The sequence below is a fragment of the Bufo gargarizans genome, chromosome 5, assembly GCF_014858855.1.
Source record: "Bufo gargarizans isolate SCDJY-AF-19 chromosome 5, ASM1485885v1, whole genome shotgun sequence".
Classification (NCBI taxonomy): domain Eukaryota; kingdom Metazoa; phylum Chordata; class Amphibia; order Anura; family Bufonidae; genus Bufo; species Bufo gargarizans.
The window spans coordinates 378,736,308-378,755,515 of record NC_058084.1 but is presented as its reverse complement, the minus strand read 5'-3'; the positions used below and the strand labels follow the sequence as shown (position 1 = coordinate 378,755,515).

The following is a 19,208-nucleotide window of genomic DNA, read 5'->3' as shown; positions in this document are numbered from 1 at the left end:
CTCATGCACACGACCGTTCAGTTTTTTGCGGTCCGCAAACATGGATGGCGTCCGTGTGCGTTCTGCAATTTGCGGAATGGCACGGACAGCCTTTAATATAACTGCCTATTTTTGTCCACAACGCGTGGACAAGAATAGGACAGGTTATATTTTTTTTGCGGGGCCACGGAACAGAGCAACGGATGCAGACAGCACACGGAGTGCTGTCCGCGTCTTTTGCAGCCCCATTAAAGTGAATGGGTCCTCATCCGAGCCACCAAAACTGCGGCTCGGATGCGGACCAAAACAACGGCCGTGTGCATGAGGCCTAAATCAATGTTTTTTTTACTGGTTTTGTCTGTTTAGCTTTCATTGGTCTCCTTTGATTGTCCCTGCGCAGAGCATGGCCTTGCAGGACAGGTGCTAGAGTACGGCAGCACAAGAAACTATACATCCTGACCGCCAGCTTCCAATCTGCAAAAAATAAAGGCTAAAGATACAAAAATAAAGATACAGAGAGGACAATTCCACAATATTTCATAATGGTTCCAAATATAATTGACAAGGCTGTGAGGACCATCTATAAAAGATTGGTATCAGCCAGTAAAACTGGCATCTGCTTACCTCCCTCCGCTTACTGATAATACATACTTGCTTAGCCAAAGCTGCCCATCTGCATTAGATAAATGTTGGCCTAACCTGTCGGTCTCCCTGTCCTCATCCTCCCCAGCAGGCGTTGAGGAAAAGAAGAATATTGGAATGTTGTATTCAACATATCCTATCCTTTGTTTCCGCGAGACGTAAGCTCTGGCGGCACTCGTTTGGCCGACCTCTATTCCTCCGTATACCACCTAACAAATCCATGCTTGGCCGAGTGTGCACGTGTTTACAATGGGGGGGGGGATGGAAATAAAATCATAGCCAAAAACCCTCAGCAATGTCTTATCTCCCATGGAAACAAAGTATTAGATGTGTTGAAGCACAACATAGCCGATCCTTCTTTTCTTCGAAACCTGCCATCTAGCGGGGGTCAGTACATAGATGATGGTTGGTTGATCTTTCCATTATCATCTGATTTGGCCAACTGGTGTTTATGGGCATCTTAATTCCCCTATCCCTATTGAAAATAAAAACAGCACGTGTAGTGTGTGCCTGTTCATGGTTGAGGGATATCTTTGGCCAGCCCTGGCAGAATGTTTTTGTCGGTTGATCACTTGGCCGACAAATATCACAGCTTTACTTTCACTCCACTAAGGATACCCATACATGGTGCAGTCCGACAGCAGAATCCTCATGCAAATTACTTTTAATTGCTGGGCCACACCTGTACCTGCTATTGTTTCAAACAGCCAATAAAGACAATTAGTGATAATCCACGTGCGGATCCTAAAGCTGGTTCCACTAAAAGATGGTTTCGCATTAGCGAGTGTCACGCTCCAGACTCGCAGCGCAGCTACCGTCGTGAACTTCCAGCACTGCATTATATTGATTTATGATGCTATGTAACCCTTACAGTTCTGGAATGTATTGGATAACACTGACATAATGCTGTCAGTGTTATCTTATACATTCCACACCTCTAAGGGTTACATAGCTTAATAAATCAATATAATGCTATGAGACCCCGGCAGCGCTGGAAGTTTAGGACGGGAGCTGCGCTGCGAGTCCGGAGTGCGAAACTCACTCATGTGAAACCAGCCAAAGGATATTATCACATGTGGATATCTGTTGTGTTTATTTAATTGATAAGACTTATTAACTTACTCATTTCAATCTACTACTTTAAATGAGTGTTCCGGGATTCTGGGGTCCGACACCGTTTGAAGAGAAGGCTGGGCTCCATGCGAGCGCTGCCTGCCCTTCATTGTTTACCTGCTTGCAGTTGACACCGCTGCGGCGAGCAGGTGTAATTACGAGCCATCCCTTTCAATTCAATAGGATGGCTCCTTCCTATACACTTGAATATACAAAGAGCGTGGCCTTCTCTTCAAACAGCTGACCGGCAGGGGTGCCAAGTGTTGGACACCCACCAATCTGATATTGATGACCTATCCTGAGGACAGGTCATCAATATTAAAATCCCGGAAAATCCCTTTAACTCCAACCAAAGCAAGCCAATTGAGGCAACAAGGTTTTTATCCCTCTCTTCCAAGAGCCATAACCTTTAAATTTTTAAGCACATCAACATAGCCGTATTAGGGCTTGTTTTTTTTTGCGGGACAAGATTTTATTTTATTGTTTTATGCAATCATTTAATGTTCCATAATTACGGGGAGAAATTGGAAAACAAATACAGTTCTAGGACGGTTTTTGTGTTTCATTTTATACAGAGCTTGCTATGTGATAACAATGGCATAACCTTATTCTGAGGTTAGTTCAGTTACAGCAATAAGCACATTCTTTATATTTTTATAAAAAAAATTCTTTAGTTTTTTTAATAGCAAAAAAATTAATTTTTTTTATTTTTTATTGCTGTCGCCATCTTATGACATAAGCAGTAGATTTTATTGGTACCAATAATTTGGGGGTAGATATGAGTTTTTGATCATTTTTTTATTCTATTGCAATCAGACTTTGAGACAGCATCCGCTATGCAAGGCAAATAACTTATATTTTGAGATTTTAATATTTTGGACATTTCTGGAAGTAGTGATAATACCAATTTTTTTCATTTTACCATGATAAGTGGGGAAAGGGGGGTTGCAATTTTTCACTTTTAATGTGTTAAAAAAAGTTTTTTCCGTTTTTTTTTAGTCCCCTTAGGGCATTTGTACCTATGTACAATAAAATGAAATACTGCTGCATGGCAGTATATTGTGATTTTACTTGGACATTGAGTTCCTGTAAAGTAAAGCACCTTCATTCCTTTCACAGTTCAAATCTTTGCATAATGTTGGGCAAAATTTTTACTCCCACTGAATTGGAATTATGCTAGCAGATTTGGCGACTATAGCCTGCAGCTGTAGGCGACGGGTGTGAAACAATACTTTGGCTATAAGCTATGATGGTCACAATATTTCCAGACGGTCCTAGCCCAGGGCCTATAAAACAAACTGGCAAAAGGGGCGTAGATTTCTACATATATATCCAACTGAATGTATTTTACATTGTTAATATCAACTCTGAGCAATTTTCTGGTTAGAACTGTAATTTTATTTTGAGCACATGTTCCAGTGACTGGGCTATTAAATATAGCCTGGAAAGGGAAATGCCACCTGCGACTTCACATAATGCCATGCTGAAACAATACAGATAAGAGAGCTGAGAAGTGCTTGGCATCAAAGACAATACCGTCACATATTGTAAGCTCTCATTTCCGTTTTTGTCAGAACAGTTACTTTGCTGATTATAGATACCACTTAATACTCCAGAATTATCCCCGCTGAAGAACATTAATGGCAGGGGACAAACAGCTCCTATGGAGCTAAGTAGTGGTTCTTGTCATATCTTGGAGTGTTTTTTCCCTGTGCCGAAAAAAGGGCATACACAAGGAAAAAGAAAAAAAAAAAAGGTCAAAGGGTTAGCTAAAATTTTCTGGGGGGTGGGTGGTACCCTGTTCATGAATTTGCTGTACAGAGGGTCACACAACTGTATATACAGTGTGCAGGGGATCATGGATCTCTATATGCAGTGATGGGGGTCACATCAATATATACAGTGTACAGTGGTGGGGGTCACACATCAGTATATACAGTGTACAGCGGTGGGGGTCACATCACTGTATGGGGGGCTCAAATCTCTATAATCTCTATATACAGTACACAGTGGTGAGGGTCACATCACTATATACAATGTACAGGGGGTCACACAACTGCATATACAGTGTGCAGGGGGTCACAGATCTCAATATGCAGTGATGGGGGTCCCACATCAGTATATACAGTAAACAGTGGGGGGGGGGGGGGTCACATCAATATATACAGTGTACAGTGGTGGGGGTCACACTGTATGGGGGGGCTCACATCTCTATAATCTCTACACTACGTGCAGAATTATTAGGCAAATGAGTATTTTGACCACATCATCCTCTTTATGCATGTTGTCTTACTCCAAGCTGTATAGGCTCGAAAGCCTACTACCAATTAAGCATATTAGGTGATGTGCATCTCTGTAATGAGAAGGGGTGTGGTCTAATGACATCAACACCCTATATCAGGTGTGCATAATTATTAGGCAACTTCCTTTCCTTTGGCAAAATGGGTCAAAAGAAGGACTTGACAGGCTCAGAAAAGTCAAAAATAGTGAGATATCTTGCAGAGGGATGCAGCACTCTTAAAATTGCAAAGCTTCTGAAGCGTGATCATCGAACAATCAAGCGGTTCATTCAAAATAGTCAACAGGGTCGCAAGAAGCGTGTGGAAAAACCAAGGCGCAAAATAACTGCCCATGAACTGAGAAAAGTCAAGCGTGCAGCTGCCAAGATGCCACTTGCCACCAGTTTGGCCATATTTCAGAGCTGCAACATCACTGGAGTGCCCAAAAGCACAAGGTGTGCAATACTCAGAGACATGGCCAAGGTAAGAAAGGCTGAAAGACGACCACCACTGAACAAGACACACAAGCTGAAACATCAAGACTGGGCCAAGAAATATCTCAAGACTGATTTTTCTAAGGTTTTATGGACTGATGAAATGAGAGTGAGTCTTGATGGGCCAGATGGCTGGATTGGTAAAGGGCAGAGAGCTCCAGTCCGACTCAGACGCCAGCAAGGTGGAGGTGGAGTACTGGTTTGGGCTGGTATAATCAAAGATGAGCTTGTGGGGCCTTTTTGGGTTGAGGATGGAGTCAAGCTCAACTCCCAGTCCTACTGCCAGTTTCTGGAAGACACCTTCTTCAAGCAGTGGTACAGGAAGAAGTCTGCAAGGTAAGAAAAACATGATTTTCATGCAGGACAATGCTCCATCACACGCGTCCAAGTACTCCACAGCGTGGCTGGCAAGAAAGGGTATAAAAGAAGAAAATCTAATGACATGGCCTCCTTGTTCACCTGATCTGAACCCCATTGAGAACCTGTGGTCCATCATCAAATGTGAGATTTACAAGGAGGGAAAACAGTACACCTCTCTGAACAGTGTCTGGGAGGCTGTGGTTGCTGCTGCACGCAATGTTGATGGTGAACAGATCAAAACACTGACAGAATCCATGGATGGCAGGCTTTTGAGTGTCCTTGCAAAGAAAGGTGGCTATATTGGTCACTGATTTGTTTTTGTTTTGTTTTTGAATGTCAGAAATGTATATTTGTGAATGTTGAGATGTTATATTGGTTTCACTGGTAAAAATAAATAATTGAAATGGGTATATATTTGTTTTTTGTTAAGTTGCCTAATAATTATGTACAGTAATAGTCACCTGCACACACAGATATCCCCCTAAAATAGCTAAAACAAAAAACAAACTAAAAACTACTTCCAAAAATATTCAGCTTTGATATTAATGAGTTTTTTGGGTTCATTGAGAACATGGTTGTTGTTCAATAATAAAATTAATCCTCAAAAATACAACTTGCCTAATAATTCTGCACTCCCTGTATATACAGTACACAGTGGTGGGGGTCACCACTATATACAATGTACAGGGGGTCATATATCTGTATATACAGTGTGCAGGGGGTCACGGATCTCAATATGCAGTGATGGGGGTCCCACATCAGTATATACAGTATACAGTGGGGGGCTCACACATAAGCATGTACAGTGTACAGTGGTGGGGGTCACATATCACTGCATGTGGGGGTCATATATCACTATAAACGGTGCGCAGGAAGGAGAGAGCACACATTTACGGAGACCAGCAACTGCGGCTGATATCACTGACCTCAGCCATAGTGACAGCTCAGAAGGGATTAAACTGTTGGTCTGGCTGGAATAAACATGTCTGTGATAAGAACACAGAGCAGAGGGGCCATAAACAGGACAGACACTTGGATTGATCACAGTTTGTGGTTCACAGCACTTTCCTGGCTCTGCTACATCCTCACATACAGCAGGATCCTCTCAGTACAGGAGAGACAGAGGGGGCGGAGTCTGCAGTCAGTGAGCTCCCATCACAGCTTCTCCTCAGTCTCCCTTCCTCCTGCATAAGTTTCTTTATTTCTGCTTGACTCTTTCTGCTAAGCCCCTCCAGCCCTGCACAGCCAGGAGAGGTAGAAGGCACCTCTGATACAAGCTGGGTGCCTCTAGGACCCAGACAGCAGCACTCCTTCAGGCATGGCCCTCGCCACGCAGGACAGGATGGGGCATGGCGAGAGCAGGACAGGAGGGGGGCGTGGCGAGAGCAGGACAGGAGGGGGGCGTGGCGAGAGCAGGACAGGAGGGGGGCGTGGCGAGAGCAGGACAGGAGGGGGGCGTGGCGAAAGCAGGACAGGAGGGGGGCGTGGCGAAAGCAGGACAGGAGGGGGGCGTGGCGAAAGCAGGACAGGAGGGGGGCGTGGCGAAAGCAGGACAGGAGGGGGGCGTGGCGAAAGCAGGACAGGAGGGGGGCGTGGCGAAAGCAGGACAGGAGGGGGGCGTGGCGAGAGCAGGACAGGAGAGGGGCGTGGCGAGAGCAGGACAGGAGGGGGGAGTGGCGAGAGCAGGACAGGAGGGGGGCGTGGCGAGAGCAGGACAGGAGGGGGGCGTGGCGAGAGCAGGACAGGAGGGGGGCGTGGCGAGAGCAGGACAGGAGGGGGGCGTGGCGAGAGCAGGACAGGAGGGGGGCGTGGCGAGAGCAGGACAGGAGGGGGCGTGGCGAGAGCAGGACAGGAGGGGGCGTGGCGAGAGCAGGACAGGAGGGGGCGTGGCGAGAGCAGGACAGGAGGGGGCGTGGCGAGAGCAGGACAGGAGGGGGGCTTGGCGAGAGCAGGACAGGAGGGGGGCGTGGCAAGAGCAGGACAGGAGGGGGCGTGGCAAGAGCAGGACAGGAGGGGGCGTGGCAAGAGCAGGACAGGAGGGGGGCGTGGCGAGAGCAGGACAGGAGGGGGCGTGGCAAGAGCAGGACAGGAGGGGGCGTGGCAAGAGCAGGACAGGAGGGGGCGTGGCAAGAGCAGGACAGGGAGGGAGCGTGGCGAGAGCAGGACAGGAGGGGGCGTGGCGTGAGCAGGACAGGAGGGGGCGTGGTGAGAGCAGGACAGGAGGGGGAATGGCTGCCAATAGCAAGGAAACCAGGCAGATCTGCTTAACAAGATATATTAGTAAGTGTAATAAGTGCTAACAGAGTGGCCAACCCCTTTAAAGAGGTTCTTCCATGATAAATCAACATCAAATAATATATAATAATCTTTTTCTAAAAAGTTAAAATCAGCCCTGTACCTCACATGGATCCACAGCTTTCCCTATTCATTGCTCTGCAATGTTGGCAATTTGAGGGGGAAGGGGGAGTGTTGTCCTTTCCCAGCGGGTGCATCCATGATCTGTGTGACCTGTTATAGCTTTTAACAGTAGGTAGGCTGGTGGCAGCTGAAAGATGGAACTGAGCATGTGCTACCATCTCAGTAAGGCCTCTTTCACACTATTTCAGTGTTTTGCGGTCCGTTTTTCATGGATCCATTGTTCCGTTTTTTGTTTCCGTTTCAGTTCTGTTTTTCCGTATGGCATATACAGTAATTACATAGAAGAAATTGGGCTGGGCATAACATTTTCAATAGATGGTTCTGCAAAAAACAGAACTGATACGGAAGACATACGGAACGTGATTTGCGGCCAAAAAAATACAGTAGCGTGAAAGAGGCCTAGGGTGGACAGAGGAATAAAGAAACTAACAACCAGCAGGTGGTGCTATATAGACAGATCTTATTGAATAACTTATTGGCTACACAAGATGTTAAATTATTTGAAACTTCAAAACTATTTAGCCGCACATGCTTTTTTTTGAAAAATGTAGAATATTTTTCATGGGACAAGAATGTACAAACTATTTGATGTTTAACAGTAAAAGAACATGGGAGGATACACTTTGGGAAATTGGTGGGACACAATGGATGCTCATTTAAAAAAAATAAATAAATCGCAGAATGGACTCAGTTGTGCAAATCATTGTAGGGCAATATACCCGCTATTTCTATATAAAATAGGTGTTATGGGAAACTTAAATTGTCCTAAGAATACTAAGCAAATTCAGACTTTCTGCATATTATTTTGAGCTGTCCTAATATTCAGGGACATTGGAACCTAGTGCTCAATTGAATAGAAGATGTTTGGAGCTGTCCCTCCAAAGTGTGGGATTCTAGGAGAAACATCCTCATTAATCCTTGACTCCAAAAGAAGGATCTAACATTATGAGAAGAATTTTTTTTGGTGTGGCTGATAATTGTAAAAGTTTGACTCTGAATCAGTACCAGCTCTGGAAAGCTGGCATAATGTGGTGAAGACAAATGCTCTCTCTCTTCCCTTGCTCTAATCAAATGGATACATACTCTAAGATCTAGGAGTGCTGCTTCTAAAACAATACAGATGTTTTTTATTCTTCTCTTCATGTCTGGACCAAAGGGGTGTTAAAAAAATAAATAAATAAATAAAAATAAAAAAGTGGAATAAGGGTATGGCTACATTCCTTTGCAGTTTTCTGGCTAGAAAAGATAGTGAAAACAAAAAAAAGGTTCAGAAAAACCTGTCTTAATGTCCTCAAGAACCACATCAATAAGATCTCAATTTTAATTTTTGTAGAATGGTTGAAAAAAATGAAGCTGCCGTTTGATTAGTTGCTGCATTTAACAAGGGGAGTTGTGAAAAAGGAGGCTCAAAGGCCACCGACAGACATTAAATGACAGCAACCACTGTCCACATGCCCTGTAAGAGGTGGGTCCCCCATGCGGAGCCCCCATCTATGAGCCAGAACAGAGAGCTGGTGCACATACAGTTTTCACTGGGGTTAGAGAAGTCATGGCAATCTTCATGTGACAACCCCTTTAGGTCATCTACTCGTTCCTACAATTATTTATTTCAAGGGAATAAACACAATGGGGGACACTTACTGGTAAAAGTGCCAGAATTCTGATTTAATTGACGTGGGGGAAATAAAATACCTGGTATACATGATTTGCATCAGATTTATGGTTAAGTGTGACTTGGTGGGAAGGGGGCATGGTTTAAGAATCAACACTGTGCATAAAAAAATGTGCCAAATTCTTAACGCAAAATAAGCCAAACCACCGGTGTTTTAGGCGTAGTCAAAAGCGTCTAAAGATGCACCCAATTTATCATCCAACCTGAGCCACTGTGATAGATTTGTAGTCTCTGTTTATATTGTTGAAATCTTAAGATTACCAGTTCTTCTTGGATCAATGATGTTGCTGCATCACACTTTTGAGCTTCACTGAGGGAGACATGTATTTTGATGGTAATACCCTCAAACTAAATCTCTTTGAGTTATATTGGAAAGCCAGCTTCGTCTCGAGCAGTCTGTGCCTGTGCGCCAGAAGGTCTCCAGTTATTTGAATTTTTCAAGATGTAGGGTTTTTCTGCTTGTTAATCAAATGTTGACCTTAGAAGTGTAGAGCCATGCTTTCTGCCTTGGTGGCATGTCACAGCGATGACAAGTTTTGCCTCTGGCAATGGAAACTGCTGTGTGAAGTAGGAATCACATTCATTTTAGGGACATTATTTTTTCAATTTCGCTGCAGTTTAGTGCACTATAAAGGCTTAGATTGTCAGAATTGAAAGACTTTTGACAGTGGTAGTCACAGCAGTTTTTCCTCCACAATGTGCTTTGGATTTTACATCTGCTTTTCTTGGATTTAATACAGACACTTACTGTAGCAAGATATACCGTGAACATCAAGTACTGCCTTTGAGGTCACCCATGGCAGGATGCAAGACTGAATTCTATGACAGGAGAAGTATAGATACTGTGCTGTGCATAGTGGGAGAAAAGCTAATTGCATAGGTACTGTGCAGTACATCGCACAATTAAAGTCAGTGGTGCGTTATTCTCAATGTTCTATCAGAGATTTCCCCAAAGGGAATGACTAAGCAGCAGTTAGATGCTCTGTGGGTTGACTAAATACTGTGCAAAATGTCATTCATGAAACTATGTGCATATAAAAAAGGTGAGAAATGATTAGGATAAGTATACTCCTTTATCACACACCTTAGCTGCTGCAGGGTCTTACTGAATGGAAAGGGGAAGCCTCATTTAAGTCATTGACAGACTGAAACCTTGATGGCAGCAGAGGGGCCCCATCTTTTGGACCTTTGAGGCAGGGGGTCCACATCTCTTGGACCTTGACGGCAGCAAGTCTGACCATCTCTTGGACCTTGACGGCAGCAAGTCTGACCATCTCTTGGACCTTGACGGCAGCAAGTCTGACCATCTCTTGGACCTTGACGGCAGCAAGTCTGACCATCTCTTGGACCTTGACGGCAGCAAGTCTGACCATCTCTTGGACCTTGACGGCAGCAAGTCTGACCATCTCTTGGACCTTGACGGCAGCAAGTCTGACCATCTCTTGGACCTTGACGGCAGCAAGTCTGACCATCTCTTGGACCTTGACGGCAGCAAGTCTGACCATCTCTTGGACCTTGACGGCAGCAAGTCTGACCATCTCTTGGACCTTGACGGCAGCAAGTCTGACCATCTCTTGGACCTTGGCTCCAGAGTGGGGCCCCTTCTAGCGGACCTTGGCAGCAGTGGGGAGGGCCATAACTCTCTAACTTTGGCGTGGGGACCCATCTCTCGGACTTCGTTAGCAACCTGCGATCCCATCTCTCTTTCAGGCATTGGCATTGGCGGAGGAGCCCCATCTCTTGAACGTAGACAGATCACGGGGCCCTTTCTCTCACACCTTGACAGCAGTAAGAGGCTCCATATCTCTCTCAGCAGAGGGCAAGGTTTGTATCATACAGAAATAAGCCATTGCTACTGTAGAAGTAGCACAGCAGCAATTTTTTCCTTTGATGTCCTAAACAAGGACAGTCATAGTGCACATATAAATCTGTCATCACTAGTGCCCCCCCCCCCCCAAAAAAAAATAGTGCCATGTACAGTGTTCTGCCCAAACAACATAATCTACAATACTAATCATCTAGTGCCATAGTGCTGGCACGCAGAGAGTGCTTGTAGCTAGTCCCTTCCAGTGTCACCCACCATACCCCAAATAAAAATACCTTCCTCATGCTACCTGGCCATTGTAGTTAATGGTAGCATGGCTATCCCTTAAGTTGCATGATGCCTTGTGCGGTACATTTTGCTCCCCTTTTTATGGTATAAAGTCACCCAATGTACACATAACACTGTGCCTCATTCTCAGAACCATACAGTATAGTGACAAAATAAACGTCTCAAACATTAGCCAAATAGCATCTCCATTAGTATCAATGCTACAGAATGTGGCACATACCACCACCAAATAATACCGACATATAGTAACCAAACAACAGCTCCTAATATAATCTAGTAACAGTACTATACACTGCCAAATAAATATGCTATACAATTCTTAACGATTTGTAGAGTTCAAGGCTTTAGGGTACAAGTCATCTAGAGAGTCCCCTTCGGCAGCGACTGCTGTTGTTCCCTGGGAGAACACATCTTTTAGGGTCGGCCATAAGTAGCAGTAGTCAAAAAGTACATGTCACTGGCTGTTCACTTGCAACTTCCTATTACAGCGCTAGAGATCATCTTTGCAGGAGGTTCTCTTCGCGGAATGTTCTGTGGCAGGTCTAGCGTGCAGGAGAAGATGCACAGCACGTACTGCCTTACATCACTGTATCATTTTCTGTCTTCTAACATTAGAATGTGAAAATTAAACACAATTTTTTATATATATATATATATATATATATAAAAAAAGAATGTGACAATTATACAAATATGTTTTGCAGTTTTATATGATATTATTAGGCAGAATATACAAGAATAGAAGTGCTTGGTGTCCAAATTCAAAGGAGTTCTCCAGGTTCTTAAAACTGGAGGCCTATCCTTAAAGGGGCTTTCCAGTCCTTTTGTATTGATGGCCTATCGCTAGCATAAGCCATTAATATCTGATTGAAGGGGTTCACCAACTTGAACCTTTGCCGATCTTTGCTGTGCCGGATTAGCTCCAGTGTAGTTCTAGCGCCTATTTCCAGTGCAGACGCTACTCTGGAACAGTTGATCATCAGCATGCGGTGTGTCAGGCCCCTGATGATCAGATATGGATATTATGGTCTATAATGACAGGTCATCAAAATAAAATAACTTGGCAACCCGTTTGAGGGGTTTGAGCAGCTTTTCTACAAATCTGGTAGTCTCCTGACCTGTGGAGGCATAACGGTTTTATTCAGTATTTAGTCTTCTGTTGCTTCACTAATTCCGCCATCTCAGTTGTGATCACTGGACCGTAAATGCAGCTGAACAGAATGACTCAGGAACACACCAAGACATGAGCGAAAGAGCCCACAGTCAGTCCAGGCGGTCACGTGAGCACAGCGGAGACAGCAGAATCGGTGCCACGACTGAGGGGTAAGTACTGAGGAAACCTTGCCTCCACAGATAAAAAGACTGCTGGATTTTTAGAAAATCTTGGAGAACCTCTTTCAGAATAGGTAATCAATATGTAGTACAGACCAACGCGCACATACGGTACACCATCACTTTCTAGTTTAGGGAATCCAGGAATTCAGTGTAAAATGTTATAAGATATGTTAGTGTTGTACAAATGCATTATTATATTTTAGAAAAACAGGGTCCCATTTATTCTGAACATTACTATGTGCTTTGGCGTTAATACATTAGACCACGTAAGATATATAATAACCCTATGCATGTCATTCTAAGGCCGCATTCACACGTCCGCAATTTCGTTCCGCATTTTGCGGAACGGAATTGTGGACCCATTAATTTCTATGGGGCCGCACAATGCGCAGCCTAGGGGCCTGGGGCCGCACTTCCGGGTCAGCAATTCCGTTCCCGAAAAAAAATAGAACATGTCCTATTCTATTAGAGCCGGCGATGTGCGGTCCGCAAAATGCAGAACGCACATTGCCAGTGTCCGTGTTTTGCGGATCCGCAAAACACACTACGGACGTGTGAATGGGGCCTTAAGGTGGCCATACAGATTAGATAGGAGTCGGTTGATGGCTGAACAGCAGTTGAACCGACATCTGGTGAGTGTTCTTTTCGCAGACACGGTCATACACATTTTAGTCCATATTGGGTATTATAGTTGTTCAAACTGGTCATACATGTTCAACGAAAGAACAATCTTTATTTGAACGAATGATCTTTCATCTGACTACTGCCAACTTCTTTTGGAACAATAATCGGTCTGCCATCAGTCGGCTAAAACTCGTTCATTGTTAAATTTCAACCGACAAAAGTTTGTTTTGGTTGAAATTGTCTGTTTTGATTAACTTCAGATTAATGTATATAGCCAAGAGGTACTGCAAAAGTCAGCAGTCTACATGCAACACCTTAAATAAAGGATTAGTTGAATTTGGCCAAAGCATGCTGTATGTTTCAGGACATAAACACTCTTTACAGGCTTGTGAGGTGACCCTGAGGGTATCATAGTTGTAATTCAAACTAGAAAAATGTTCAACATGGTAAGCAAGCGATAGACAATGTATTGTCCTCCTAGATGCATGCTCCCGTAATGCACTTCCTATAATGCATTTCCAGAAAACCTGTAGGCACTGAAGCTAGGCTCATTTAAAATATATAAAATATTCTCTCCATGTGCCTGTAAGTGAATGTCCACACGCGTAGTGGAAACCCTGCGGATTGCCTGTTTGGCTTTCCCAGTGCAAATTCTGCGTATTACAGCTGCACCAAATCCCATCCACAAACAGTAGAAAAATATCTGCATGTAAATGGAGATGCGTTGAAGTGTCAATTCTTCCTGAGAAGTGTCACCTTTTTTGGGGATAGACTGCCAATCTGCAAAACCTTTTCCCAGAGAAACATTGTATGGCTCTCCATAAGGTAAAATAGTACCACTTAGATCCCCAACAAAGGGCCTCTCACCCAGCCAAACCAGTACACTGATGAAGGTCAAGCACCCTGAAACAGCTGCCTGCAGATGAGTGTTTGGTTTGGCTTACATCTTAAGTTATGCTTCAAGGCCTGTTTAAAAGATCAGGCGCTGCCTTACAGGATAGCTGCCTTCCAACAGGTGGTGGATGAGGCATAGCTTTCTCCCAGAGGACACTGTATGGCCTATAAGACTCCTTAAGGGTCTCTCCATAAGGTGAAACAGTAGTGCCCATATCCCCTATAATAAACAGGGGTACTGAGGAAGGTAGAGGGGCAGTTGGGGCTCTGTGGGCAAAGAGTGGCTCACCCTATTAAACAGAATTTTATATTAGTGTAGATCCTGTAAATAGGCAGCAAATTCTGAATCTAAAACAATTAACTTACGTTTTCAGTAAAAAAATAAAATTAAAAAAATATGTTAAACATGTGCCTCTTTACTGATAACATTCACACAGGGAAAATGAACACAGGAATCTTGCTGATTGGCACATAATTCTCTGGCATGACAAATTATTAAATGACTTGTGGATCCCCCTGCTGTGCCATGAATGAACGTAATTGAATGTGGAAAAAATGATTGATATCATTGCAATGTATTAGAGCTGACAAGACTCGAAAGTCTAATCTTCTAAGTGCCCACTGGCGAAAAACCCACATATCTGGAAGAAGTTAATAAAGCAGAGCGGCCAAAAGTCCAATCCTAGACTTAAGACCAGCATTCTCTTAAAGGGGTTGTCTCACTTCAGCAAATGGCATTTATCACGTAGAGAAAGTTAATACAAGCCACTTACTAATGTATTATCATTGTCTATATTGCCTCCTTTGCTGGCTGGATTCATTTTTCCATCACATTATACACTGCTCATTTCCAGGGGTTACGACCACCCAGTAATCCAGTAGCAGTGGTCGCGCTTTCACAATACAGGAAAAAGTGCCAAAACGGACGATGTGCAGCAGCTCCCGTCCTGGCCGCCTCATATCTGCGCTGCAGTGGTGGTCATAACCATGGGAATGAGCAGTGTATAATGTGATGGAAAAAGGAATCCAGCCAGCAAAGGGGGCAATATGGACAATCACAATACATTAGTAAGTGCCTTGTATTAACTTTGTCTACAAGATAAATGCCATTTGCTGAAGTGACAAAACCCCTTTCATTTGCTGCAAAAGCAGATTTGTAGTGGAAATGTAGCCATACTTTATCGCTCTCCAAAAAGATGGCATGTGGTCTGTCCCCCCTTAGGCTCATAGACATATTGCTATTTGTAATGATTGCCTTCCTTATGTCCTTCTGGTTCACAACCTTCAGGGCAACTATTATCCTTGTTAGTCCAGCAAGAGTACCCTGTTTATCCATTAAGTAACTAAATTTAATAGGTAAGTTCAGAATTTACATATATACAGACAAAACAGTTCTATGCAAATGATCCATGTAGAGGCCAGAATATGGATACCTAAGATACAGGTATACACAGGCGGGAGGCCGGGGAAAGTTATCCCTAGCACTGATTCCCTGATCTGGTCCTCTGCCCAGGGACGTCTCCTGATGGTGGGGGCGCCCTGTCCCCGTACCTGAACTCCAACTCCTAATTATCCCTGGTGAGGTGAGTGATGGAGTGGGACGATATACGTGGTGTCTAACATGGAAAACAAGCACAGATAGGAAAGGATAGGTTACAAAGGTGTCCACTGTATACTGCCCTCATGGCGTAACCAGGAGGTACAGGGCCCACCTAGAAGATAAAATATACTAACAAAACGCACAATTGGGTATAGATATATTAAGATAATTATAGATGACCTACAAACCCCGACGCGTTTCACCCATACGGAGGGTTCATCAGGGGGTTACGTGTAGTAGGTATGCAAAGATAATGGGACCTCAGACCCATTATTCCACACCACTGACCACACCATGTATCCTCTGGGTGGGTAACCCGGCATCCTGGGTGACTAAACTGGGGCACGCATATCTTTCGTGCTGCACTTCAGTCAGGTGCATATGCTCTTATCTATGAGCCTCCTCAGGAACGACCTTGTTTGCAATATATTATTGCCAACCTCAGTGTGTATGTTGGTAGTCGAGTTCACTCACCACGCTGCCAAAAACGTATGTAAACTGCCATTTGGCAATCGTTTCATTACTGTGGGTCTGCAGTGTCATAAAGGATTGTCTATTCCTGTTATATATGCACGCACGCATCACTGAACTGGGGCGGCCATAACCATTGGCAATGGTCCCATTATCTTTGCATACCTACTACACGTAACCCCCTGATGAACCCTCCGTTTGGGTGAAACGCGTCGGGGTTTGTAGGTCATCTATAATTATCTTAATATATCTATACCCAATTGTGCGTTTTGTTAGTATATTTTATCTTCTAGGTGGGCCCTGTACCTCCTGGTTACGCCATGAGGGCAGTATACAGTGGACACCTTTGTAACCTATCCTTTCCTATCTGTGCTTGTTTTCCATGTTAGACACCACGTATATCGTCCCACTCCATCACTCACCTCACCAGGGATAATTAGGAGTTGGAGTTCAGGTACGGGGACAGGGCGCCCCCACCATCAGGAGACGTCCCTGGGCAGAGGACCAGATCAGGGAATCAGTGCTAGGGATAACTTTCCCCGGCCTCCCGCCTGTGTATACCTGTATCTTAGGTATCCATATTCTGGCCTCTACATGGATCATTTGCATAGAACTGTTTTGTCTGTATATATGTAAATTCTGAACTTACCTATTAAATTTAGTTACTTAATGGATAAACAGGGTACTCTTGCTGGACTAACTGTTGATACATATTGATACCCCGTCTTAGTATAAGCTCGCTATCTGTATTGCTGGCCTTTTCAACTATTATCCTTGCAAGTCCATAACCAAATAGCTCTCAGGTTAATTGCCAATTACAAATATGGAGGTCTGCATGCAGCATTGCAGCAAGGGCTCCGCTACAAAGGAGGACCAGTGCAGAAGCCCAGACGTAGAAACTGAACACCCAACTTTATAAAAGACAGTACTTGCAGCATAAAAAGCTGCAGAGCTTATTTAAAAAAATTAAAATTTTCATGCTCTTAAATGGATTGTCATCGTTGGACAATCCTCAGTAGTTAGGAGAGTCCTTTTATCATAAGGAGATCACACACTGATCCCCTGTTGGAACCCTCAATGATCAGCTCTAATTGGTGAGGAAACCTGGAGGAAAGATGCTTTTCCTGCAATCACAGGAGAACCAAAGTATTAGGCGACTTTCACACCAGTGTTAATATTTTCCAGTATTGAGATCCGTCATAGGGTCTCAATGCCAGGAAAAAAATGCTTCCGTTTTGTTCCCATTCATTGTCAATGGGGACAAAATGTAACTGAACAGAATGCTCCAAATTGCATTCCATTCCGTTCTCATAACAGAGTGCAAACCGCAGCATTCTGCGGTTTACTTTCCGTCTTGTGATGCGGAGAAAGACGGATCAGTCATGACCCACAATGCAAGTCAATGGGGATGGATCCGTTTTCTCTGACACAATAGAAAACGGATCCGTCCCCCATTGCAGATGGTTGTATCATCAGTAACGGAATCGTTTTTGCTGAATCCTGCCAGATCCAGCAAAAACGCTAGTGTGAAAGTAGGTTTACAGGGGCTCCCTGGGTAATGAAGGATAGGACAAGTCCTCCAGAGTGAGAGATGCTCTTTATAACTGCTCTATACTCTGGCCAAGAAGATGCTGATCATACAAGGGTTCCACACCCCCTGCTCTATTCATGCTTCTTAGCCTTAGGCCTCATGCACACGACCGTTCCGTTTTTTGAGGTCCACAAACCGCGGATCCGCAAAAAACAGAAGCCGCCCGTGTGCATTCCGCAATTTGCGGAACAGAACGGGCGGCCCATTGTAGAAATGACTATTCTTGTCCGCAAAATGGACAAGAATAGGACATGCTATATTCTTTTTGCGGGGCCACGGAACGGAGCAAAGGATGCGGACAGTACAGAGATCTATCCCATCAGCTATTTATCCCCAGGACTGTGACGAGGGGACATCCTCTGCGTCTGGAGGAAAGAAGGTTTGTACACAAACATAGAAGAGGATTCTTTACGGTAAGAGCAGTGAGACTATGGAACTCTCTGCCTGAGGAGGTGGTGATGGTGAGTACAATAAAGGAATTCAAGAGGGGCCTGGATGTATTTCTGGAGTGTAATAATATTACAGGCTATAGCTACTAGAGAGGGGTCTTTGATCCAGGGAGTTATTCTGATTGCCTGATTGGAGTCGGGAAGGAATTTTTTATTCCTCTAAAGAGGGGTAAATTGGCTTCTACCTCACAGTTTTTTTTTGCCTTCCTCTGGATCAACTTGCAGGATGACGGGCCGAACTAGATGGACAAATGTCTTTTTTTCAGCCTTTTTTTCGGCCTTCATGCCCACAAACATAAGGGCTCCGATCGTGGGGCAGCCGCATGCGGATCGCAGACCCATTCACTTGAATGGGGTCCGCGATCCGCATCAGACGGTCCGCACTTTAAAAAAAAGTAGTGCATGCACTACTTTTTTGCGGTGCAGAGGAACGACCAGAAACACCATGGAAGCTTCCACACCGCAGTGAATGGGTCCGCATCCGTGATGCGGGGGTGCACACGGTCGGCGCCCTGGAGCAACGACCATGTGCATGAGCCATGGCTGTAAGACAACTGGCTGAAGCAGGAGACTTTCTCCTCTGGCCTGTCTGCAGTGGGACACAAACATTAAGTTCGACCTCTTTGCTAAGCTTAAAATGCTTTTCCAAGATTCTTTTTTACTGATGACCTATCCTCAGGATCCATACATGGTATAGCGGCTATGCTTGGTATTGCAGCTCCACTCCATTCACTTGAATGGGGCTGAGCTGCTCCTAGGCCACGTGATCGATGAACGTGTCGTCACTGGCCAAGGAAAAACTGCGAGACAGCGCGGCGCTCACAGGAGTGCCGCTGCCTTCTGAAACAGCTAACCGGTGGGGATCCCGGGTAAAAAAAATAAAAAATCTTGGAAAACCCTTTTAATCCAATCAGCAGTAGAAAATTATGAGAGCAGGGGCTCTGTGATCCTCAATGTGAATCCAGCTACCACTTCATTCAACTCTATGAGACTTCTCGAGATGGCAAAGTAACCAGCTATCTCCAGGGCATCCATTCTTGTGATCACAGGAACCCCAGCAGAAGGACGCCCGAATCAGACATTTATCCCTTATCCTCTTCATGGGACAATCCTTTTAGAAGCCCAAGCACAGTGACAGAACAGGATCATCAATGAATTTAAGCATGGTTGCCAG

At 44.4% G+C, this 19,208-nt stretch overlaps 1 protein-coding gene across 3 annotated transcripts in view; it reads right to left on the bottom strand.

The window, feature by feature from the left end:
• Nucleotides 1-19,208, bottom strand: part of ANO10 (anoctamin 10) — a 240,035-nt gene that overhangs the window by 90,804 nt on the left and 130,023 nt on the right. The gene's annotated exons all lie outside the window — the stretch shown is intronic.